Raw genomic sequence first — 27,475 nt, 5'->3', positions numbered from 1 at the left:
TGAATGCTATTACATTCCCCAACTGTGTATCTAGTCCAGGGTTAACCTGGAGCATATCCCATGATGCACAGGGTATGAGACCACACACACACACACACACACACACAAACAAACAATTAAAATGGAATAGCAATAGAATTGACTGCTTTCCATATGCAATATGGATAGTAAGTTATTAGACTACATATTACACCAGCTTAAAATTAAATATTACTGCAATGTAGTTTATGACTCTATTAATAGGATTATTAATAGAATTATTAATGGGATTATTAATAGTTCCATGATGTTGACTGTTGCTTCTTCATGCTTCACAACTGTTCTAATTATTCTTAGAAAAGGGTGTCCTAAAATGTTTGATGATGACTAGGATTAATGACGGGGAATGCCAGTCACGCTGTTAGGAATGACTGGCGGCTCTTCTGAATGTTTTGGAAAGCCTACAATATGTCAGTCATTGGGGAGCATTTTTTCCTGCATCATGGTTATGTCACGCAGCTCTATATGTAAAAATGATCAAGACTGCTGGGCTTTCGCTGTGGGCAGCTGACAGTAATAGAACTTCAGGGTGTGTACCTGCGTTCAAATTCGGGAAATACTTCTTAAACCAGGCTTGGTTCCTATTACTTAGATAAAATGCTGTAAGCAAAGTTGCACAAAAAATGAAGCCTTGTTGTATACAAATTTGTTAAAAATTAAACTGTTGTCCCACAAAGGGACATTTCACTTATTTGTCTGTAGGATACTAGCTAGGAGTTTTAATGCATGCAATGCATGAAACGTTTCAATGCATGCAACGCATGAAATGTTTTATTGCATGCATGTAACTAGTGATTGAGGCACTGTGCTGGTTAATCTAACACCAAGAGTTCAATAGTAAAAGTAAAGAAACGGGCTCTTTAATTAATAAAATTAAAATGTATGCTGTCATCCATCCTTCCATCCCTTACCCAGCAGCTTAATTAGTACATCAGGACACCCATCCATTGCGGGACACACAAAAAATCACACCCAGTCTTAAAATTTGATACAGCCTCCATTTGGTACAGATACCAGAAGGGAAGAAATGTGAGCATTTTGGGATGTTGGACAGAACAGCTTATTCTGAAAAAGTTGGAGCAATTTAATGGGACTAGGCACACATTTCTGAATTTCCAAATTCACTTACAGTAATTCCAGTGGACCTTTCCAATGAGTATTTTGCAGCAAATGCATTGCAGGAGACCCATAAGAAATATCAGTGCCATGTATTGCAACCACAATGTTACCAGTACAGAATACACACAAAATGTGCTATATTTTGCAGATGTGAAACAGCAGAGACATAGAATAGCAAAGGCAGGTTTTCAATGTTCCTGGTAAATAACTGCAAGACATTGGGGCATTTTAATAACAATTACACCCACTGTATAACCATTGATGTCAAGAATTAGACTGAAATTCATCATTATTGCCATTACGATTTGATTATGTTGCTGGGACATTATTATATAATGTGTTTTTAAAAAGTACTAATGGGCAGCTTCTTAATTGGTTGTTTAGTCTGTACATTCAATCCCTCTAAACCAGGCATATATTTCATGCTGAAAATCATCGAGGAATATTCATTCATAAATTGTATAATCATTTACAGGCATTATTTACATTTATTTATATGTCAGACTCTTTTGTCCAAAGCAAAGTGAAACAGACAATTAGTAAATTATTGTAGATTGCAGATACGCCTGTTATGCAGACAGTACATTGTAAAAAGAACACTGGTATATTTATGTGCTGGGAATGATACATTATGTATGACTGTTAAGGTACAACAAACCCCTATTCAAATATACTTGCAATATCCACTGAAGATCTACATGCAGCACAAAGATCAGACCAATCCTTGGGGCTGTACTTTAGTCCTCATTGCAGCCACGACAGAAACAACAGTTTCAGCGAGCCATGTCCTCATGGCTGTGAAGTCCGCTAAAGTGTCATTTCCATTTTCAGTCACAGTATGGATGCATGTAACTCATAAGCCTGGGAAAACGTGAGCATTTCTGTAAAAGTGAGATAGGCTACAGCTTTTAATCTGTCTTTATTTTACGATTTTAAAGAAGAGTTTGTTCTCTTTTTTTTTTAATTAAGAAAGCAATGCCGTCTGTGAAGTTTTTGCGGCATTAGGCAACAACTGGCTAGGATAATCCAGACCAAAAGGAGCAGCTGCTTTGAGTATCTGACTGCTTCCCTTTGCCATCCATGCTACCGAATTCCCGTTGCCGGTGTTCTGGCGAGTTGAGCTACCTATCTATACGTGCTACCGAGCCTTTCTGCACATGTGCAGTTCCACCGTTTTGGGATTAGGGTTAGGTTTCAGGGTTAGGGTTAGGGTTTTAGGGGCTATCGATTAGCACTACGGTAGCCTAACTCGACAAAGTAGCTCAACTCGTCATTACACCGGCGTGCAACACTAAGGTGTGAGTTCATACCCTGCAATGGACTGGCATCCCCACCAGGGAGCCCCCGCTCCGTGCTTCCCTCACCGCTGCCCATCACTGATTATGGATCATGCCCACATGCATGGATAATGTCCACCCCAATTTAACATCGACGGCATGGCTAATGGCGAAACAGTCCTCCAGTCCCCGCTGAAAATGTAATACAATTAAGTATAATTATTATATTACGAGGTTGCGACTGTCTTCTCCCATTCTGAAGCGCTCAGCTGATAAAACTGCTGCAGTGAAACAGACCTCACAGCAACCCAGCAAATCTATGCTGACCAACTGGTGCAGGGATCTGCGTTGTTCTATAATCATTAACGAACATTCTTCAGAAATGCCCGTTAAATCAACTTGAAAGGGGAAAAGTGCAATGAGGGGGGAAAAGTTCAACAATATTCAATATTTTGATCCTTTTCTTTCCGCGGTTGCACGCTTCGTATCTACAGGAAACTTTTCACTATGCTTGAAACTTACTTCTGGTGCGGTACCCCGTCATCCTAATATTTGCATTCTTAAAAAAATATGGAGGTTAGTATGAATAAGTAGGCCTGCATATTTTTTTATCTAAGTTTTCTTTGAATTGACTGTTTTCAAGTTCAAGGAATCACAATATAACATCAAAGTTAATTTTTCCATTTTCTCTATGTATTGAGTTATTGTTCCAAACGAGGATATGGTTTTAATCAATAGAAACTGACTGACCCGTGCGGAATTAAACGTTTTCAGAATTATACCGACTATCTCGCGACATCAGTCATCTTGAGAAGTAAATCACACGCAAGTTATACTGGTCGTACTTTAATTGACCTGATCTGTTTGTGTCGTAATGGTGGGTTGATGTAAACGTGCACTCAAAGAAACAGGTCCACAACTGAATTCGAATGATCTGTAAATTTATGACATTTAATGCTCCACTCGGTCACACCAGCTAGTTACGATATTTAACATGTCAGACCTAAATCCGAAATAGCGTCGCCTTACAGTAAAGTTCTCTATTTATCACTGCAACAAAAAGACACGTTGGTTAACGATAAAACGGGCTTGGATCCCCATTACCGAATAAAGCAGCTTGTGGAACACCGATGTATATGGAGTGAACTGGAGTGAGAACGACTGGGATTTCAACCAGGATTTTCCCTTGAATTAATCACATCCTATTTAATGGATCTTTGAGGTTTGCGCTTGACGCAGTGAGGGGCTGCACCTCTCAGCAATCCCACACTGACTGAAAGCCTGGATTTCACACTGATATTTGCAGGTCTCCTTGAACATGTATTAGGGTTTGGAGTGACAGAGTCTGGAAAGACATGGCAACTCCAATCACTTCACATTTAAGAAGGTAAGCCATGTAAAATTACGGTACTGGGTATGTCATACTTGTTCTTCGGATTGCATATGAGCTACAGAAAAGGACAAGGGTAATGCTTTAGTTCATTATTTCACCTAAATCTTTCGGATGTAGAGCAGAATCTGTATGGAGTACATTCATGTGTGATTCGTTTTAAGTCGAGATGCAGTTTTAGCTGATGTGTTACAGCTATTTAAAATATTTTTATATTGACGAATAAGTTAAACATACAGTACACTTGTGCAAAGCTAACCGGAAGTATGAAAACATTTTCTCCGTTACATGCGGCAAGATTGTATATGACGCGCTTATAATAGCCTAATTTAAAATGTAGTAAGAATAGTTTTATACGGTGAACGGGCGTTCCGTGTAACAGTTGAAATTAGCTAACAGTTTGCAATTGAAGTCTCCTAAAAGGCGAAACATTAGTTCTAAAATTCCTTGACGAAAATCAGTTTTTGAATTCCTGTGGTAAGGCAATACCTCATATACTCACAAAGCTTTTGTTTTCCAGTGAAATAATAATGCATTTCGAGCAGAAATATTGCCTCTCTATAAGTATGCATGGTCTGTCGTTACAATGTTAGCACCATGACTAGCAGACAACTTCATTTGCCGCTAGAGTTCGCCTCCAACCATAAAATGTTTCTTTCCTTTCACGTCACGTCTTTTGTATTTCTAAATTAAAGTGTATATCTGAATGCAACGTAGTGATAGGGGTTTCCCAGTGTATTTCAAAATGAGGTAGACTGATGATTGAATTATGTTCCTGGGAATATACTAATAAACAAATTTCCACTGCCAGAATGTATGACTACTATGTAATTTTGAGAAACATGAGTCTAAATATTTATATTCCTGAAAAATCAGCTACTTCTGTAACTGCTTAAATGTAACATCATTCCGACTGATGACTCCTTTGGTACAGTCATGTTTAGAAATAATCATTTTAATATTAATTTTACAATTATTTAAAGACAGGCCTACATGTACGCATTGCCATAGTGAAGCATGACTACATGCCGTAGAAGTGCATAAATAGCAGTATTGTCTCAAGAGTAACGAACATGTAGGCAACTTCCCTCATATACTAATTTTGAGAAAATGCTAAGACTTCACAGCAGGCGATACAGAGTATAACCTCTGGGAACCAACAATGCGTGTTCATATTTATTTGTTCATAAAGCAGTTCATGTTAAATCCCATTAACAGGTAAATTATGTCACAGGACTGCCTCTTACAGTAAATGGCACAGATTATTTCATTTAAAACCAAGGATGAACAGAGTTATGCCATATTACCATGACCTAACAATACTCCGTTATTGTTTCAGCAAAGACAAATTAGTAATGAATGTGTGTGCCCACTAAATACCATGGTAAATGAATACTCTCCGCTAACTCACAGATTTACAAGCTTCAAGCTGTGATGTGTACACACACACACACACACACTCAGCTAGCCTTGTGTTCCCTCTTCCCTAGTATTAAAGGGTGTATATTACAAAATGCAACTTAAGCGATATGAACCATACGCAGGACTGTTGCCAGTGAAGGTATTCCTAATCTACAAAGGAAGCATTTCCATGCTTAGCTTGAAAAATATGATCACAAGATGATTCCTTAGTGGTATAAGAGAACCTGGTGTGATTCTGTCCTCTCAGAATACATAAACCAAAGAGGTCATATTTCCTCCTATTGCCAAGAATATTACAAAGTACAAGGGTTCCAATTATAATGTAAATTAAAAATATTATATATGTACTACTTAAATACTGTAAATCTGGTGAATTTCCCAATGAGATATTCTTTTTTTCTAATAACTATAACAATTCTTGTGAGATATATGCTGTTTTGCTTATTAAGACCAACATATTTATGCATGTATATACTATATATGTCTCTGTCAATGCCTGTTGTCGCAAACAATAATTGCTGTTAGTAGACTGATGGTTGAATAAGAAAGATTGTACACACCTTTATTTAACAACAGGTTTTACTGCTTCAGTCCATTTATCCATCCATCCATCCTTCCTTGCATCCATCCTTCTGTAACGGTTACAAGATAAGTCAAATTTAATTTCCATTTTGTTGGAATCCATCCATCCATCCTTACATCCATCTCTTTATTTAATAATTTGGCACTTATGTTGCAATTAACGTGCATTGATGGTGAATTTACTGAAGCCGGCGGTGGAGAGTTGTTTCAAAGTTTAACGCGGACGTGTAATTCACGTGTATTGCAGTGAAAGACGTGTTAGCTGGCTTCTCGTCGAAAAAAAAACGTTCTTCGTATTGATCAGATTTGATTTTAATATTATGTTGTAAAATTGAGTCCAAATGAGGTTTTTTTAATGAATGCCGTGGTTGTTGCAATTAACGCGCCAGTGTTATTAAATGGGGAAAAAAGCTTTTGGTTTAACGAGCCCCTTACTCGTCTTCAATGTTATCATACGTTTCTTGGCATCCACGTATTCATTCATAGAATATATGAATACGTACAAATACTGATATTCATACTTGTATATTGTGATTTTATATATGATAAAGACTGGTGGCAAAATCTGCAGCGGATTTGTTTTCTTCTCTAATTACCAGCGATTCACATAGTGAATGAGGTTTGAAAAAAAAAAATACGCCGCCCTAATCAGCTTGGTCCCGTCTTACATGTGCATTCCGGCTGCGGTCTCCGTCTTTCTTATCTAGATGTGTTGCTCTTGGATTGAGTCAGCTGTTTTGTATGCATGTTGTCTCTGATGCTTCGAGGAGAGCAAGATCGTGCCGTGGGTACTGAAAGACGTTCAACCGCCATACATGAAACACTCAAAGAAGAACAAAACCCCCATTCGGATTCTATGTCACGTCGTTATGGGGAAAGATGGCTCTAAATAAGACACGTGTGATTTTTGTCACCATGCTGTCCTTGTCGTTTATTAGCCAGACCTTTTAGTGTTCAGATACAACATTAAATATTCCATGCTACTTCTGCATCATTCAGCTCCAATGGAACCAAACATTGGTTGCAGTGCACGCAGGGCTAAAATTAATATTAAACGTTTTCCTTAGCTGAGCAGAATTGCCTATGATTTCCTTAAGAAGTAACATTTCAAGAGATGGGATGCCTCACCGCGACGAAATCGGCCGTCTGGAAAGAAGGGAATCTGAATTATGAATTTAACATGGACTGGCAAGACCGAGCTTAAACCAATCAATAGGCACAAACGGGAGGTTTTACGAAAAGGGGACGGGCGAATGGTGCCAATCAAATTGTGCTTCAAGAGAGTTAAGGATGGAAGGATCTTGTCATCTTCAGGACGCTAGGTTTAGGTTTCCGAATATATTTTCCCAGTTTGTTTTTTAGAAAACACGTGGATTTGAGGTGCCACGAGACTTCTTTCTTTACTCAGATTCTGCGCACTGGGCTTGTACTCGCGTAGTTTACAATTAATGTGATCTATTAATATGAAGGACTTTTAATTCTACCAAGAAGGCTGTACTTGGATGAAGGTTATATTATACCAAGAACTCTGACTTATTGTAACTTAAAAACACTATCTACAAAAAAAGTCATCTATATGACATGCTGTATGTGTTTCTGAAAAGGTAAGGTTATTATTATTATTATTATTATTATTATTATTTCAGCTACGACTACTACCTCCAGTGTCATTACTACCGCTACCTTCGTTGACTTAAAAACGAAAGGCTTTTGTCAACTCTTAGTTGGGCTACATGATCCCGTGGCAGTAAGAATTAGGAAGATATGAGAAATGAAAGAATCCGGTTGTTTCCACTTTAAATTACTTTCGAAAAAGGAGAAAAGCTGTTCATCTCGTCTCTTGTATAAATGTTTGATGACAGAAACATTGTTGTTATCCAGAGAGCATTAAACGCCAGGCTGACAAAACCTTTATGTTTAGGGAGCCTATAGTCATACTGTACGTATCCGCGCATTCCTTACTACACAAGACTGTGGCGGCTAAATTGTCGTATTAGAGGATACTTTGCTTTCCTGAGCATGCAAATGACGAAGAACCACATTACTGTATCTCTGTAAAATAATTTGTGTAGTATTCAGTATAACTACTAGGATTCTGTGCTATTTGATTTTGAAGACAAAGACAAACATTTGGAAAAAGAACTAGATTATAAACTTTTACGGATATTTGTGGTCATTGATCTTAACTTGTGTTTCACCAGTCAGAGGAACTACTTAATTTCTTCGCTAAAATACCATTTGATTCAATAGTTTTCGATTCTCAGCAAAATTTCCTTTATAGTGTTAAAAAATAAAACTACGAAAACAATGCCTTTAAGTATTAGACTGAAAACGCCTGTACCAGAGGCGTCAGAAGCATTTCGAATGTGTGTGTGTGGGGGGGACACTGGCATAAAAGTAATATTTCATGTTAAATGTGTGTGTGTATGTGTGTGTGTGTGTGGTCCAAACGAATAATTATGAAATGTGAGGGGGATACGTGCCCCTCGGATTTTTTGGCGGCGACGCCCATGACCTGTACTGTAGGTACCCGTAATTGAAAATTACAAATGACTTGTTTTTTCTTTTATCTAACTAGCAATAACATTTGTGCTGGGAGATTTTATGAGTATTATATAATATAAACTCAGAAGGCTGAAAGATTTCCAAAAGGTTCGCACAGTGCAACAATTGTCATTAACTATGATGTGTATGGTTCTTTTAACGAAACCCGTGGGCAATCTGGTTAATGACGACCAAACACACACACACACACACACACACACACACACACACACACACACACACACACACACACACACACACACACACACACACACACACGTATCTGTTTGTTATTTATCTGTGTATGTATGTTAGAAGTCCAAAACATACCTTACCTGCCCTACCAATAACGGATTGTAATCGCTCTCAGAGCAGCCGTTAGTCTTTATGCATATGGTATGCCAAATAGGCAATTAAAGTAACGGCAATGGTTCATGCAATAGACCGGCAATAGCTCTCGAGGGTGCACCTTGCCGGGGGGTGTACCTTGCCGGGAAGGTGGCACCGGTGGGAGTTGCCCCGGCATTCCGGCCAGTTCCAGGGAAATACCGCAGCAATAATAAACCTTAACTGCATTTATACATCTGTAACTCATACCACCATAAAATACATTTATAAATTAATACCTGACACAGAGATGGCCGTTAAAATGCATTTATAAACAAGTCTATGAGAAGCTTGAGAAGTGAGTCATATACTGTATATGAATACCAATTAGCAATATTTGTCAGCTATAAAACAGGTATGGCAATCAGCATGTTTAAGTGACAGGCTAAATGCAGGTGCACCAGTCACAAAAAAATATTCTATGTGTCAAGGGGGAACAATGTCAAAAGTCACAGAGCAAACATGGTCATGGTGAAGAGGACCTCGGCTGGGTGACAGGGATAGCCACATACAAAAGTTACCACAGGACTCTGAGTCTCTGTGACCCAACACCAAAAGGTGGAATTCATGGCAGGACTACCTTTCAGAATTTGCTTGCACCCAAGGCCAATGTACAAAGACTCATAGCCTGGTGTTAGTAGCTCAAGACCTGCACCCATGAATAATGGAAGAAGGTCAAAGGGTCTGAGGAGATGTTTTTTTTACTCTTTCTCCTACATCTGGAGGGGTTTATATTTGGAGAAAGCCACAGGATGCCTTTGGCCAATGAGTCTTTTGACACGGGCTGCCCTTTCCTGGGACTTATTAGGTACCATGATTTCTTTACATTGTGATATAATGTCTGAGGAATATTAGGCCATTATTTTAGGACCAGATACAACCTGTGATACAAACACTATTCCCTAATGATGTTCCCTTATTTCAAGGGGCTAAGACCCCCGCACACACTGCTATGCAAACGAATGAGTATTTTCATTCTCACCAGGTTACAGTCACTTTCCATGACCTTCCTAATCACCATATCTAAACATCTTTGAAACCTTATGCAAAGTTCTAGAGCACAGCCTGCAGAGTAGACTTCAAACTCCTTTACCTTCCAAATACTGGAAGTACGAAGGCGATATGGCAAAAAATATAATCACGATATTTTTTTCCATATTGATTAATATAGACATTTATCGCAATATGTAATTTCGAAAATGCTGTCAGTTTGAAGAGTGTCCTGATAATGACTGAAGCCTGAAGAAAAAATAAGGTTCAGAATAATGAAATGCATTCGGTAGTTCTGAACTTAACCAAAAATGCAATTACATAAATAGTTTGTTTTAGAAGTAGAAATCTGAGTAAATCTGATTATGCAAAGAAATGTTTTAGAGATAGCAATCTGAGCAAAAAGTGCAAAATATAAACACTGTAATTTAGAATAACTTAAGGCAAACATTTAACTGTGCGACTTGATTAATTGTTGTTAGTACAGCCTCACTAGTGCTGCTCAAACTTGTGTGTGGACTAACATGGGCCCGTATTTTCATACTGTCAGTGTGGTCACTGGTATGATATCTTTTCAGGTGATGGAAAAGGTTTGTTGTACTTCTTGGTTGGCTCCACCCAGCAACATATTTTTCATGCTGTCTTAATCTGGACTTTGTCGCTTTTAAAATATCAATATCACTTCCATATAACTGATGTAGCATTTTTTTTTTTTTTCACCAATTTCCTCATCTATTGAGGATAATGCAGGTTTGCCTTAACTGTTGTATTCGAGCCCCTCATCTCATATTTTTTCCCAGAGATCCCGTTGCTGCCGGAAGGTCCAACAGTGCTTTGTGGTGGGAATTGATCATGTAGATGTGCAACCCAAAAACCTGCAGATTGACTAGTTGTTGCTACATTTATTTCCGCAGTATGATCTGATCTTATCCAGTAAAAATGTGAAAAGCTTACAATCGTTGTCGGCATACATTTTATTGCAATCCCTCTTTGAGATCATTTTATTGCAATCCCTCTTTGAGATCATTTTATTGCGATCCCTCTTTGAGATCATTTTATTGCGATCCCTCTTTGAGATCATTTTATTGCAATCCCTTTTTGAGATCATTTAAGCGGCCAGCATTAACTGGAAGTTTTTCTTCTATGTAATAGGTTTTGTCTGTCCACAGTGAATGTATTTATGAGATGCTGAGAATGGATCTAGGATATTGGAGAATATTCCATATTTTGATGGACAGAATATACTTTTCCTACTTGTAATCTTTATATTTACCAAAGTAACTTACAGTCCAAACTTGATATTAACCACATTCCCTTTACGATGCCTGTTTTTTCTGAAAACCACAGTATGTTGATTGATTTTTGAGTAAAACTTTACTTGAGGGGGCACAAATAATGTAGTAGTACACTAATACTTAACGTATTAACTAACAAGAAACTATTAAACCAGAAAAGTGTTATTTGCATACTGATCCCATATTCATTCATCATTAGTCAATCATAACGATTCATTTATTTCATAGGGCAGGTCAGGTCAGGTGGGGGAGCATGTACTGCCATACCCACCACATGATGAAACACCTCGGGATCGCAGTTGGTGCCCCCCCAAGCCGACACACAGTCCAGTTCCACCTTCTGGAAATGGCCGTGTATCTGCCACAGCCAGGTGTCACGTGGGCATCCCCTTGGCCGTGTCTAGCAGCTCAGGTCCTCAGCAACGAGGATCCTGCGAACCAGATCGGCCTCAGGGAATCGTTCCACATGGCTGTAGTGCCGTAACTGACTTTCCTTCACAATGCAGGTAATGTGCCTCATTCAGGAATCCTTGACCAACCACCCATTCGATACAAAATCAAACCAGTGGTACCCAAAGATTCTCTGAAAAAACACAGTATCGAAGGAGTCCAGTGTTCATCTCAGGTCACATCCAGCGTCCATGTCTCACAGCCATACAGCAAGACAAGGAGCACCAGGAACCAAAAGACTTGGACCTACGTCCTCTTACAAAGATATCGGGAGCATCACACACCCCTTTCCAGTGACCTCATGATCCCCCATGGACTCTCAATCCATCTACCGACTTCCCAGGAAGAGTCGCCATAAGACATGATTGTCACAGCCCAGGTAAGTGAACCTCTCTGGCTGACTTCCTCTTCACAGACAGACACATTGCTGATGGCTGTGCCCAAGAGGTCATTAAAGGCCTGGATCATGGTTTTTAATCCTGGGTACTCGCAAGCCCAGACTCTCAGACTCCTTGCTCAGTCTCTCAAGAGCCCGTATCAGAATCTTCTTTGACTCCGTGAAGATCACAGCATCATCAGCAAAGTTAAGATAAGAGAATCTTTCTTCACCAATGGATACCTCACTGCTGCTGGACCCCACAACCCTCCCCAACACCCAGTCCATACGAGCACTGAACAGAGAGCAAGAACAGACCCCTGACGAACCCCAGAATCAACTTAGAAGGACGCAGAAGTTCTGCCTCCATTCTGGCCAGCACTCAGTTCCAGTGTACAAGCCGGTCATGACACCCAGCAACTTCGAGGGGATTCGAAGTCTGTGGATGTTCCACAGGGCGACTTTATCAACGGAGCCGAACGCTTTACGAAAGTTGACAAAGGCTGCTAAGAAACTCTGTCAATATTTGCGTTTAGCGCTGAATGAGAACCTTCAGTGCCAAGATACGGTTCATGGTAGATTTTATTAGGCGTAAAAGCAGACTGCTCCAGATACTGGTAGGTGAGCAAATGATGACGGATCCTGGTGAGGATGCCCCTAGCAAGGGACTGGCCCGGCACATTTCATACAGTTACTATATTTGGTCATGATTTGTACTTGAGTAGTACCTGAGTTACTAAGTTACTTGTGCCCTCTCACGTAAAGTGTTACCAATGTTGGTTCCTCAGTTAGAAATCAGGAAAAGTATTTCTTCTTTCCAGTTAACATGTAATGTACTGAAAGCTCAAAGTTGAAGATAGACTATATTGAAATTGCTTAGGAATGTCCCCCAAAATATAATTGCATTTTTATGGTATTACTTGGTACTTAAATCGTGTGTTGCAAATGAATTGTTATTTTTGAAAGGTATTAATTCTGCTTCTAGCAAAATGTAGGGGGGAGGGGGCTGGGGGTGTAGTTTCTTTTCATAATCTTTCAGTCATATTTTCATTGCCAGCCTTGAAGGACAGCATAAAATTCTCGGTTTTGCCTTTGTGAAGGCTGTTTTCTTACATACTTCCAGAATTTCTTAACAATCTATTTACAAGAAATGTTGACACATTTAAGAGGAAACATATGATTTAAGTTTTAGGCCTATTTTCATTGTTTTTCTATTGTTTTTTATATATATATATATATATATATATATATATATACACACACACACACACACACACACACAACAGTAATACAACATAATGGTGTTTCAGTGATAGGAAGTACAACATCATTTCTTGGATATAGATTTAAAATTTTATGCTGTGTTAAATGTAATTTACCCGAGGATATGATGTGTGTGATGTTAATGGAGGTCTGTCGCTGATGAAAGACGAGGCTGTCGTGTCTTTATTTTATTAGTGATGAGAAGGTCCTTGCAATTTCCTGACTGACTTTAGATGTTATATAAAATTTTCCATGGAAAGAAATCCAGTAATTTTACAAATGTTAAGTACAATGCGATGGATTGTAATTCAATTTACTAATCTACCTACTATCATAGCACTACTGTCATATTTTCTCAGTGACAAGGCCTGCAAATCACTTTAACAATAATAACATTGGTTACAACATAAAACCAAGTCAAAAATGTTACGATCTCATCTATTGACTTAGAGGAACTGAAATGGTTCTCCATAGTAACCTCATCCTCAATGAAGCAGTTTGAGGGACCATCTCCCCCAGATTTTGGTGCCATGAGCCAGTGGGAGCAGTAACCCTAATGATGTCCTTCTCTTCCTCCATCCCGTGTATTAAATCGCACTTGGTGTTGGAGATGAAGCTCTGAAGCACAGAGGGAGGTAGCATGTGGATCATTAAAGCCCGTATTGCTGCCAGTCGGCCGTCGTCTCCTCTTTGGCTTTTCATCGTGGTTCCGGGGAAGTGGGAGTGATCTAGACGCCAGGGGAATTTTAGCTTTTATGGAGTCCCGTGAGGCTCTTCTATTCTGTCACTTTGAAAAACTGAAAAGCATTTTTTTTGGTCCCTGGAAGAGACCCCAGAGTAGGCTTGAGAAAAGGCGAAAGTAGTCTCCTTGGTGGGGGGTGGATGGGAGAGGGGGGTGTCTCGTTCCCTTCTAGCTCGTTGTTGTTTACGAGTCCATATTCCCTATAAAGATTAGTTTTAGTTTTCTTTTGCCTCCGGTAAATGTGAGCAGACCGCAGTGCTTGTGCTGACTCACATAATCCATCATTATTCTCCAAAGTCCTGGCAGACTATACAATGTGATGAGCCCCTGTTCTGTATCCCTACAAAGAGAACTTAGTTCTACACCCCGTTCCCACGTCACCGTCCTCTGCTGTGTCATCTCCTCTCCTCTCCTGAGAGATTCTCACAGAAACAACATTGTTTTCACAACAACGTGCACATTTTCAAAACTACAGCTTGGATTACACTTTTCACTTTCCCATAGGTGTGAGCTCACCTCGGACGTATGGCTTTACTCCTGATTGAAAATTGCCGTTGAAACAAACTTGCCAGTGTCCCTTGGCTCTGCCTTTGGGTAAAGAGTACAGCTTTGAAAGCAGGTTTGCTTCAGATTCGTATCCTGGTGGCGATGAGTTTAGCAGCGCTGAGTATAGGTTTCACAAGTAAGTAACACATTACTGGCCCTCCACCACATGAGGAGAGGCTGGTGTTATATAGGACTAAAATGACCTCTGATATGAGTCGACCTTTGTGTTAATGCCACTCTGAATCAGTCTGCACTCTCTCTGCTGAAAACCAATTATTTATTTATTCTATTCTGTGTTCATAATACCAAATATCCATAACTTTCTCCTTCTCTGTTAAATGGTAGACTATGACCTTGTTATCGCTTGAATAAATGTTTATTTTCATGATAATGAATTCATTGTGTGGATGCTTGCTGGGCAATCAGTTGGAAAAGGCTCCAGTGTTTAGAAAACACAGAGGACCTTTCCTGCTCTGTAGCCTAATTCATACACTGCTGCTGTGTCTTACATACACGCTGGCTAGCTGAAGGTGTTATCGCAAATACCCGATGTTCGCAAAGTTAAAGGAAACAGAGATGAAAAATGTTAGGAAGATAAACACGAATTTAAGGTGTTTACTCTGTTTTGTACAACAAAAGTAGCCGATCTTATTTTGCCAGTCGTTAACATCTGGCTAGTCAGCTTTTACCACAAACTTATACAACTCTTTTAAACTATGTGCTGTAAGTCGAACATGATTTAAAACGTGAAAACTTTTTAGTGCGTTCAGAGTAGATACCTCTGCTGGAGATTGTAGCTATAAAAATTCAATATGTGAGTGTAATTTAGCAATAAAGCAAAAATTGCAAATAATATGCAATATCTCCAAAACCGCTTTACTTGCTCCTCTGCGCTTTATTTCATGGGTTTTTTATGTGGCTCTGTGTGTCTCTGGAGCTACACAATATGAAATAAGCAGGTCTTTGTGTCTCACCAACTTATCGCCATAGTTGAGATTGTGTCTGTATCCCCTGTGCAAAACCCGGTGTTCATGAAGTTTGCCTGTGCAGTTTTTCATTATTTGAAGGAGATGTGAAAGGACATGGAGGTGGACCACACAGCATGACAAGCAACTGAGGCAAACATCTGGGAACAAAGCTATCCACCCACCCTCCATAATTCCTTGCCCGGTGCGGGGTTAAACCAGCCCGGGACCCTATTCCAGGAAGCACTGGGTGGCAGGCAGAGGACACTTTGAATGGGATACTATTCTATCACAGGGCATTATTACAGTCATAGCATCACTAAATACGTTAAGTGGCTGCCTGTACTGGCAATCAAAGTGTGCGTTCTTCGTGGAAATAGGCAAAAACGTTCTAAGAGACTTGGACAATGGTAACAAAGCTATGTGCTCAAAGTATGGTCACAATATTTTCAAATTTATTTTTCAGCTCTGGTAATTTATTACCCTTTACATTAGATGGATGTATTTTAAAAGTTCATGCTAGATAGTGATTTTTGTCCGAGTATAACGGGACTTTATCTAAGATCAGGGATGCATAATTATCAGGGATGCATAATTAATATGGGCCTTATGGTAGCCCTTACTGACCATGTACTCATGAGGGTTATCTTGAAAACCAAGACTGCCTGTCACCTTGGATGTGAAAGATTGACAGATTATTACTCAGCTCTCAGACAGACATCTCTATAAATATTTGAACTTTTTACCATTAAAGGTCAAGAGAACTTTTCACTGGTGAGGGTAAGGTGACTAATAACAGTTTTAAAACTCATAAATGTAATGTGGCTGTCCCCTTGGGTCTCATTTACTAAATGTCCTACCAAGGGGACCGTTAGGGTCAATGCGGTTTGAATGTGAGTATGGTACTCCAAAAAGGCAACATGAAAATATATAACACCCATCCTTCGGGCTTTGTGAAGATGTATGACATTGAAATATACAGTGGCACAGCTCTTTATAACACAGATCCCTTGAGCTTCAGTGGATGATGATTTCAGGACCGTCTGTTACTCCGCATAATGGAAACAACACCGTAGAGCTGCAGAGTATAATGCATGTGTAATATTTTCTACACCGGAGTCCATTACAGGTGGCAATGTACAGCATGTTCATTATTTCACATTACAGCCTTTTTTCCCCTTAGCAAATTATCAATGAGTCGCCTCGTGAGAAGCACATTAGTTGCCTTGTTCGTGTCTTGCAAAAATACATGCATATCTGGGGACGAATGATCACTAATCACTTTTCACTAATTTTGTCACTGAATAAAAATGTGTAGCCGGAGACCTTATCTATAGCACCCTATTTTCATCAGATATTAAGGACAGGAACTGAGGAGGAATCATCAAAGGGTGTTATTGAAAAATGGAGGGTACATTGACTGTACATTTCATAATATCTAAGTTAAGCCATCGTCGTTACAGAAAGAATGTCTAATAACAATTTAAACATATATGGGGCAGCAGTAAAATATCCATTCAGGCCCAAGAAAATATATCTTTGAAATCCATTACTGACATGAGTGGCATCAAACGGAATTATGGGTATCAGATAATTGGAAAATTCTAATATATCTAAAATAATTATGGATAAGCAGCTGTGAAACTTGAGAATTAAGAATGGCCAAACATATACTATATACACAAATATTACAAGACAATAGTAAAGGGAATAGTTATTTTTAAAATGGGTAGAGGTGAGTGTATAGTTTCTTGGAAAGTTAGTTGGATTCAGAGCCTGCTTCCTGTGTTGGATAATCTCAGGCATGTGTGTGACGGCGGAGGAACGGTACAGGATAGACGTCCAATGGTGCAGTCAGACCTATCAGTTACCTGATGTTGATAAGGTATGGAGTTTAACAAGGAGAGAAATCAGCACTGGACCCCAAACAGCAGAGCTTATATTGCATTTTTAATGTTTTATGTATCTTCCCCTTATATACAACCACCAGATAAGGTGAAATGCGATTAAATTCACGTAAACCCAGATAATCTAATATCATCCGATATTTAGATCTAATACAATGTTATCGCTAGGTGATTTTGCAAAGAGACACAGTATATCCAGCCAAGGATAAAAGGCATATTGCATGCATTTAAGAAAAGTCCCAACACAAATCAGAAGATGCACAGTATCTGTAATCATTTATAAAGTATTTGTGATTGATTAGGTCATTTCGGTACAACTCACCTTTCTCTGGTCTTAGTGATTCTCTCTGAAACAAACCAGATATTGTACTGAAAACCTGCTAAAGTGAACCTTCATACAACTGTTTATCCTGGTTAATTTAAAGACTAATTCTACTAAAAACAGGACCGGCTCAGGACAGAAATACACCCATGAAAAATCATTTTTGCTAGGGTACATCGAAGTAACTAGAATTTTGTCTTTTTGCTATAACCTCAGCATAGGAGATGATGCAGAGGAGAATATGCAAGAATCAAAAGAGCCATTCGTGCTGTACATTCACCTTCCCGCTTCTTCTCTTTAATCAGGATGCTATTCATTGAAAGTCTGGATGAAACTTGCATCAGGACGGATGCAAAAATATGCTGTCAAAAAGACACCGGCAAGCTCTAATTAAAACAACACGTACGCCTGGATGCACTCATATACACTTTAAACGGAAATAACATGAACGAAAACAAGATGTCATGGAAACCAGATTAAAGCTGTGACTGTACAGAAAGAACGATTTTCTTGTTCAGTCGAAAGACCTACGGCCAATCAGAATAATTAGGTCCCATGGGGAAGGAAAACTATGAGCGTCAAGACTGGAATATGGAACCGTTGTGGAATTAAAGTAAAAAAAACAGGAATGTTGTGAAATCAGCATTATTTCTGATTTTAAGATACATCGTGACAATCTTTCCCTTTTTGTAGTTATTAATTTTTGGATGACGAGCTTGTTTTGTTTTTCTGACTTATTCCCAGCAAAAATTACAAATATTATATTTGCAAGCGATAGTGTGTGTGAATTTTTTTTTGATAGTGTGTGTTATTTTTTATTTTATTTATTTAAGATACATAGATTACCTGTGTGGCACTGAGCTTGATACAGAAGCCATCAAAGTTAGGAAACTTATATAGAATATATAATATCTGAGCTGTTTGGGCCCGGCAGTGTGTGACGTTTAATGGAACATCATACCATCTAGGGCGTCCCCTGCCTTGTACTCTATAAGCTCCAGGCTCACAATGACTCAGACCTGGATAAACGTTTATGAAACAGAGACAGATAGATGGATGCTGCAATGTTTCTGTACCACAAACTGTTTCACTTTTGCTCTAAACACCTGTTGAACAGACAGATCATTACCTTCTAAAGGTACCTACTTCGGAAAGTTGAATCCAAGGCGAAGTCAACACTGAATGACAGGGAAACGATGGATCAGCCCAAGGAGGAGGGTGCAGTGTCTTCCAGTCCAAGTCAAGCTGTGGGAGGGTGCTGGTTGGCACTTCCCACCCCACCACAATCAATACTTTATTTCTCCCAGTGATTGCCAAGTGAATGCACTCTGTCTGATCCTTCTCCATGGATGGCAGGGATGTATCGACTGTAGCTTCATATGTCAAGGAGATTTCACAGATGCAACTGATAGGCAATGTGGTAATTAAGGCCTTTCGTGTAAAGGTTAAGTTGAAGTTGAGGGTACCTACATAGCATGCTGGATATCACATGGTATCATGTCAGTGGAGTTGCCTTTGCTTCATAATAGGAGCAAAAGCGATACCTTAATGTTTTATTGTAGAACAGAGATCACTGACTGTCAGGCTTAAATTTAAAGGAGGAGCTGAATCCCAAACGATAGCACTCGAGGTACTGCTATCTTGGGATGTATAATATCGAGTCTCTTTTACACTACTCTAAAACAGAATGACATTTTACCGTCGACAGGGACAGCTGTTTATGCACTAGCGGGAAAATCAGAGGGAAATTATAGTAAGGGCAGGGAAGCAGGGCCTCAAACATCTTGAAACGCGCAGACAAAGCTAATAATCGCATTACCCTTACATAGACGCCATTTCATTTCCCAGCTGAGTTCTTGGCACAGGTCAGATTATTGATGGCTGTCTCCAGATTCAATTTGAGTGAGTAATGAAAGCATGACTGAGGCAGAATGTTTGTATTTCATTTCTTGGCAACCTTTGCCAGTTTTTTTCCCCCTTTTTAAATAATTTTTTTATTAAATATTTTTATTAGATCTTCTTTCTTGTATTTCAAAATTGGGGAAAATGCACGTGAGAAATGCTACAGTACAATAATGTGTTGAATACAATGTTACTGTCTGCAGTCTCAGTCCTCGATGCTAAACTTCAGCAATGCACTTTGCATTTCTCATTAGTGTTTACAATCCTCCATTTTATTTTTTTGCAGGGGGTTGGCATGTTGGCTTAGTTGATAGCTCTAGGGTCTCTTGCTTCCCGAATTTGGGATTTAGATGCCGCCCCTGCAATGTGTGCAGAGTTTGCAAGGTCTACCCATGCCGATTTCCTCCCACAGTGCAAACAAACTTCTTGTTTGGTGAAATTCTCTCTCTAAATTGCCTATAATGGGAATGTGTGTGCGTGTGTGTGTGCTTGTGCCCTGTGAAGGATTAGCATCCCATGCAGGCTGTTCCCTGCCTCGTGCCCTGTTATGGATTAGCATCCCATGCAGGCTGTTCCCTGCCTCGTGCCCTGTGAAGGATTAGCATCCCATGCAGGCTGTTCCCTGCCTCGTGCCCTGTGAAGGATTAGCATCCCATGCAGGCTGTTCCCTGCCTCGTGCCCTGTGAAGGATTAGCATCCCATGCAGGCTGTTCCCTGCCTCATGCCCTGTGAAGGATTAGCATCCCTTGCAGGCTCTTCCCTGCCTCGTGCCCTGTTATGGATTAGCATCCCATGCAGGCTGTTCCCTGCCTCGTGCCCTGTTATGGATTAGCATCCCATGCAGGCTGTTCCCTGCCTCGTGCCCTGTGAAGGATTAGCATCCCATGCAGGTTGTTCCCTGCCTCGTGCCCTGTTATGGATTAGCATCCCATGCAGGCTGTTCCCTGCCTCGTGCCCTGTGAAGGATTAGCATCCCATGCAGGCTGTTCCCTGCCTCATGCCCTGTGATGGATTAACATCCCTTGCAGGCTGTTCCCTGCCTCGTGCCCTGTTATGGATTAGCATCCCATGCAGGCTGTTCCCTGCCTCATGCCCTGTGATGGATTAGCATCCCATGCAGGCTGTTCCCTGCCTCATGCCCTGTGATGGATTAGCATCCCTTGCAGGCTGTTCCCTGCCTCGTGCCCTGTGAAGGATTAGCATCCCTTGCAGGCTGTTCCCTGCCTCGTGCCCTGTTTGTTATCCCAAAACTCTGCATACACACCAGTCCTTTGCAGATAAGATTGGCCACCCTTAGTGTAGAGAATACCATTAGCTCACTGGCTTCTTCATGTAATTATGGGTGAATTAGAGGAGGTTCTTTACAGGGACTTAGATTCATCAGTTGAATTTCAGTAGTACTTTTCAGCAGCCAGATGTCTGTCAAAATGCTATTTTTATCACCAAAGTGTAAAGAGTCATGTTTGACAATACCTGCGTATCGCGAGTTAAAGAGAGAATCCTATGCTCCTCTGAAGGTTCCACATAAAAAGCATTTGAAGAGAGGAGCAGCTCTTGAGATACTGGGAATCCAAGGCATCTGCTCCTCGTGGTTCAACTAGCTTAAGAACATTGTGCTGAAGTGTACACCGAGCACTTGACTCTTCTGCTACCTGATATGTAAATTTGAGATGGTTTGAACAATTAAACAGCATGCTTTGTATATGTGAAGTGTTTCAACTAGATGTGTGTCAAGGCACCTTCTTAGCAGTAAACCACAAGCATAATGTTTAATATATAATAAAAAAAGCACCATTCAGCACTAACTGTCATTGTAATTGAGACATTTTGAAAGATAGAAATTAAGATCGGTATAAATAGAAATATATATAAAAAACAAGATTAATAAAAACAAGTAACAAGTAGAAATAAATTGTAGTATATAAAAAGATTTTTGTTCCATTATTATCCTACACTATTACTCTTTCTTTCTTCCTTTTCCCAATCTGTGCACCTGATGATTTAGACCTTTTCTTGTCTGTTTTTGTTAATCTGGCACTCAAGCATCAATACATCCCCCATCCCCCATCACTGTCGACCAAGAGTTACGACTAAACCAATTCACCTTGGTGGTGTGCAGGCTGGCCTTTCTGCACAAACCAGAAAAAAAGCTAAAATACATCTGTGATACTATATATTTGCTGTATTATGAATGAATTGTGGTTTATTTGGTATCATTTCATAGTCTGACTGATTTTACAAATGGCATTAGTTCTGTGCAAAGTTAGAGGTACGCTATTTGATAGATTCCCTCACTTCCACCCCGCTTTAGGCTTCCAGTGGGGCGACCTGAGGGCAGCACAGTCCCGCCCCCTCCCCATCTCTGTGAGCGTTTGGCTGGTGACAGCCATCCCACGTGGTTGTTTGTGCTTCCTGGGTTAACTGCAGGCTCTCTGTGACAGTGCACTGGATGAGCAGTTATGGAAAAGAAATGGGAAACAAAAACGCCAACTGCTGCCATCTCCATGTGATTGGCACAGTGTGATGTTTATAGCACTATAAAAAACAAAGGCATTTTCCACTAGATCACTTTCACCCCTTTGTTCCTTTAAGAGGGAAACAAGATGTTGACTAGACCAGCCAATAAGGTGACTAGGAGGGCGGGTGTCAATATTTTGACTGACTTCACAGACACCAGGAATGGCTACTTGCTAATACAATACCTGGGTGAATTTATACCCCTTCCACTCCCCACACTCCCCATCCCTCCCACCCCTCCCCCACCACACTGATGAGGGATGATGATCCGGAAGGTCAAATTGCATAATAAACCAGAGGAATTGCTCGAATGCTTTTTGTGCATAAATTTGCGTGATATAAGAATAGCACCATTACAAGGATGCCTGAAACCAAATAACTGCAGCAGTATAACTGAGCTGGTCGCATTTTCACTTTAATACTTTTTCAATAATATATGTTTGTCAGGGCATGACCGTACCATTGATGGAGGCGAGAGGTCGCTCCACTGATCAGTGGTCACGTATTTCGGTTGTTGTTTTGCATATGACTTACAGGAAGTTGAAATTGCTCATGTACTATGAATATGAAGAGATGTGTAATATATTTTCATGTAACATAACAGGTAGATGCACCAGCTTAATAACGTTTATATATAATTGGGTTTTAATATTTCAGAGAACAAGCAGGATGAACCACTTTGAGATGTGAGGTTATATAAAAATAATCAAATCCACCCTGGTTATTACATCACTACATCACTTGTGCTTTATCTCATACGTACAGTAATGCACAGTTTGTATACGTCTAAAAATGTACATAAGCAACTGTTGTAATATGCAACATATCTATATAATAATTCTTTATCGATCCCCATGTGGAAATTCTGTTTTTGCCTACTCCATCTTGAACTCCATGATGCACATGTAGTGAGAGCAAGTTTGGTAGTGAAAGGCAGCCGCCTGTAGTGGTGCCCACGGAGCTGGGAGGAAAGGGCCTCGCTCAAGGGCCCATGGACATCTGACAGTCTGCTGAGGCCAGGCCTGAATCGATGACCTTCTGACCGCAGTCACAGAGGCTTGGTCCTCTAAGCCACATGCTACACACACACACATATATATATATATATATATATGTGTGTGTGTGTGTGTGTAACAATATCTTAAATTTATGATGCATAAATACGAATGACAGTAACTTTAGAGGAAACATGAGTTTCCGAAGAGTCAGCGTTTTAGCATACCTGATCTTCCTTCACACAAACTCATCCATGCATTCAGTTTCTATTTGTTTGGCCTAGAAAGACCCGACTGCGAGGAGAGCATTGGGGAGAGGGACATGGTGTCAGCCTGCCACCTGTTCACCATTACTTCTGGAAGGCCAGCGGATGTCCGCGCAGATGCCCTGTATGGTGATTAAAGCTTCTCGCTCACATTATCTCAGCCAGCGTGATTCTGCCAGAGCAATGAGATGACTGACGCACATCACACCTGGAATATAGCTTTTACTGATCAGAGCAGTGGACACAATGGCAAAATGATTATTGCCATTGAATCCTATGATAAGAATGACAGGAGTTGGTATGGAGATATGAAAGCTCGTTGAACTCCGTGGAGCACTGAGGGCTTTTGCTTAATTTACTCATCAGGGTGATGGATGGCAGTACAGGAGAAAAATACCAGGATTTCTCTGCTTTCGAACTGAACGGCAAGTCATGTACAAAGACGCAGTGGTGTGTAGCCTGGACATTATCCTTCGGAAACGTCATGTCATCCAAGGGCCTGTAAAGTCTGCGGGCCTGAAAAATCAAGACATTTCTTTGAATATTATGCCACTAGCATAGACAGAATGCGTTAGGAATTGAAATGTAAATGTTTTGCTGTTTTGTATAACAAATGACGTCTGCGTCATGTATTAAAATGCAAGGATTCACTGTTATTTTCCCTTGGATTATTTATGCATTAAATTATATAAGCTTTTATCTTCAAGTGATAAATAGTTGTGCCTGCTCAATGTAATAGAAAACTTTAACTTTTAATGCAAGTTTAATTTAACTTTAATCTTACGTATTAATTGCAGTTCAGTCAAAAGCAAAGGCTGAAACTATAGCAGCAAGCCAATAAGTCCAGTTCCATGGAAAATGTTGTAGTTTACAGTGGATGCACTACATCACGAGAGCGAAATAAAACGATTTGAGAATACCCCACGCATTAGGGGCACATAGTCACATTCCTTAATTTTTGGTTATGTATGTCTTGGTTGACTACATACAATTTTTTTCCTGATAACGTTTCTTTAAAGGTAGCTATGTTGCATCTGAATCACATATATTCTGCCTTTGTGGCCACCTGTCTTCCAGCTACTCCAAAAGGATTAATGTCTAAAGCACTGGAGACCTAAAATAATACATTTAAAAATACAGAAAGTAATTAAGTATAATTTATGCTTCAACTCAACTGCCCCTGCGACACTTTGTCCTTGTACAACAAATAAAACAATATAGCACTCAACAGCATTAAATTTCCACTTGAAAAGGACACATATCCATGTACAAACTGCAATCATATTGTCAGGCATTGTGAAAACTGTGATTATCTTGTTCACTCGCAGTACTGAAAGACACACGCTAAAATGTTCCATACTCGATGCGAAATATGCTCTGTGCTGTTCACTTTTCAGATATTACACGAATGACACTGAGCACATAGCGGCAGTGTAGTGAAGAATATGGGTGGGTGAAATATTTTGCTTACAGAGGGATTTAAGGTATTTAACCAATCAGGAACAAGTATGGATTTGCATTTTTTTTCTAGTAAGATGTCCTTGAGCTACAAAGCAATGTAAATGAGGTCTGCTAAAACTTACGATGTTCAAACGCATTGTGTACACTTGAAAAACGCAGACGCTCAGCAGATTCCTATCAGCTGTCTGTAAGTCTGCAATGATTCGACTTGCATGCAGATTCAAGGGAAGCATCTTCCTAGGTACACCTTTCAGTTGAGAGATGATAGATTGCATGGTAGATTGTACAGACATTCTGCAAAGACTGCAGAAATGGGATTTACGAGGTTTGAATGGGTGTGTCATTATGCAAAATAACTGAGCATGATATTTATTTAAACATTCTTCAAAAAGAACAAAAACAGTCCAGAGAAGAGTTTGTCATCGCTTTTGCATGATTTGTGCTATCTGGCATCGTCGGCCCACACTTCACATGTGTCAGGAGACATTTTTCACAGGGGATTTTGCGCAGGAAAGGCTGCCTTTCTGGAAAATGAATGTTCAGCTAATTTTCCTACAGATCTGGTGACAAGGATTTTAGAGTTTCCAGCAATTCTGTAACCCTAAAGCTGGTTGAGGTGTACAAGCAACACCCGTGGCTAAAAGAAAACACATCTGTGATGAATACCCCAGCACAGCGTGCCCTGAAGCACTTGTCATCATCACCACCTCTGCCTTTTTTCCCCTACAATGCATTAAGAGCTCTTTGATATTCTGCACGCAGGCCTCACTTGCGTAAGCCAGTGTTTCTCGAATCTCAGGCCAGCAGGTATGAATAAAACGGGAAAAGGGCAATGAGTTATGAGAACAAAGATACCGGCATATTCCTGGTTTGTTTCTCACCGGCGGCTGTGAGCCCGATCCTGTACAGTGAAACAATCGCATAAATGTCACCCCGAGTGTTTTCATTGGAGACGGGCAGCCATCTGTCATCTTGTACGTGTGACTTCCTTCTTCCTTATGCTTGTTATACACTTTCTCATCTAAAAAATTAAGTGCTATGTGTCTTCAAAAGTCTTAGAAAGATCTGAATATGTATACTGTATACTAATTTTACAGCTTTATCTCTTGCTGTTGGGGATATCACTACATACATTCAGAATGATAAACACAGTTTTCAGAAAGGATGTTGCTGCGAGAGCATTTAATTGAAACTGGCATAATTTTCACTCTACGCATTGGAGCTACATCTATTGTATCTATTGTATTGTATCTATTGACTACAACTGGAATCTGCATATCATAGCTGAATGGCTGCTAGTGGCATCTTAGACCAGATCCTATGAAATGATGATGAACAAACTGAAGATGGGCTGAAGTTGTTTGAGAAAGTGGTCCTCAAACCTTCCCAGGAATGTCTTTCTAAGCCGTTTTCTGCCATATCCATCTTAATGTTGGCCAGTAATGCTTACATGGCGCTGCTCGAGGACGTCATGACCGACAGAATCTTCCTGGAAGACCTTTTCCTTTCTAAACATAGTTGTCACATCTTCCTCAAGCATGTTTGATCATTTAAAAAGTCTCCATAAAGACCAGCAGAGTGGCTAAAAATCATAACAGGTTAATAAAAATTCATAGGGTGAATTCAAAAAGCCGGATAAAGCTGAGTAATGTTTCACGGGGAATAAAGCCGAAGACAAGAAAGGTTGAACAGATGCAACCTATTTATCATGATAAACATTATTTTCAAGCCGGCAATGAAAAAACAACAGACAAAGTGTGATGCCACTTGAGCATTTAACAGTTTGCTTTATAATGAGCACAAAATATTCAACAAAAAACAAAATCCTTTTCTTAGTGTTGTACTTTTAAAATAGGATGCATTTTTTATCTTGTTACTCGTAATAAGGTCCTGCTACTATATTCTGCTTTATCATACTGAATTTTGGTTATATATTTACTACAGAAAGCATTTCAGGTTTAGCTACTCTCAGAGATAATGGTGTCTCCTTTTACTCTTATTCATATCGTGCAACAAGTTAGAACAGAAATAAAATTTCCCAGACATCAGGACAGAAACTGACTTGCAGAACGTTTATAGAGTGCATCTTAAGGTGGGTGCATAAAGCTTCTGTATTATAATGAGACTGTGGTTCTGAGCAGATACTCATTAGCAAATCTCATTGCCTCATAAAAAAGATGGTAGTGGTCTGAGTGCACAAAGTACAAGCTGTTCTCGATGGAAGCAGCTGTTTCCTGCTGAAACCAAAAATCCGCTGCATGCTGTCACTGTGGGAAGTATGGAGACGAGACTGCATCTAACACTTACTGCGTCAGTGGGGTGACATTTTCTACCAATCTTTTACCGGGAGCCATTCCTGTCTTTCTCAACTGGGGTGATGTTGCAAACGGCATGTGTTCATACTTGACTAAGGACCTTAAATGTACCCAGGAGAGATGGTTATCAAACAGGAGAATGATCCTTCATTCTGCTCCAGAATTCTTTACAACTATGCATTTTTGTTCGCTTTAAAGGCGCCCCGAGGATGAAGGAGGATCGATACGTGCATGACAACATGACGCATTCGTGGCGTGGTTTAGATACCATCCCAGAGATCTAGACGGGAAAGCACACGGGGTGGGGAGTATTAGTGATGTAAGCCTGATGAGTGTTTGTTTGTTAAACACGCTGCAACCGTAAGCACACATTTAAGCAGGAGATGTATACGCCAAGTAACAT

The 27,475-nt window shown here is 39.9% G+C and overlaps 1 protein-coding gene across 4 annotated transcripts in view; it reads left to right on the top strand.

Moving 5' to 3' along the window:
* Positions 1 to 3,708: 3,708 nt before the first annotated feature.
* The window catches only part of LOC125742388 (protein ELFN1-like), a 112,264-nt gene continuing 88,497 nt past the window's right edge, over positions 3,709 to 27,475 (top strand). For 2 of the 4 annotated variants that reach the window (XM_049014357.1, XM_049014354.1), the window contains exon 1: positions 7,032 to 7,433. The gene's annotated coding sequence lies outside the window, so the exon portion shown is untranslated. Of the gene's footprint in view, positions 3,823 to 7,031; positions 7,434 to 11,790; positions 11,875 to 27,475 lie in introns of those variants that run through there. The other 2 variants (XM_049014355.1, XM_049014358.1) reach the window with 2 other exon arrangements.

Source organism: Brienomyrus brachyistius, chromosome 5, assembly GCF_023856365.1.
Source record: "Brienomyrus brachyistius isolate T26 chromosome 5, BBRACH_0.4, whole genome shotgun sequence".
In the NCBI taxonomy this organism is placed as follows: Eukaryota; Metazoa; Chordata; class Actinopteri; order Osteoglossiformes; family Mormyridae; genus Brienomyrus; species Brienomyrus brachyistius.
Note: the sequence above shows the minus strand (reverse complement) of the source record. Positions and strands in the feature narration are given on the sequence as shown.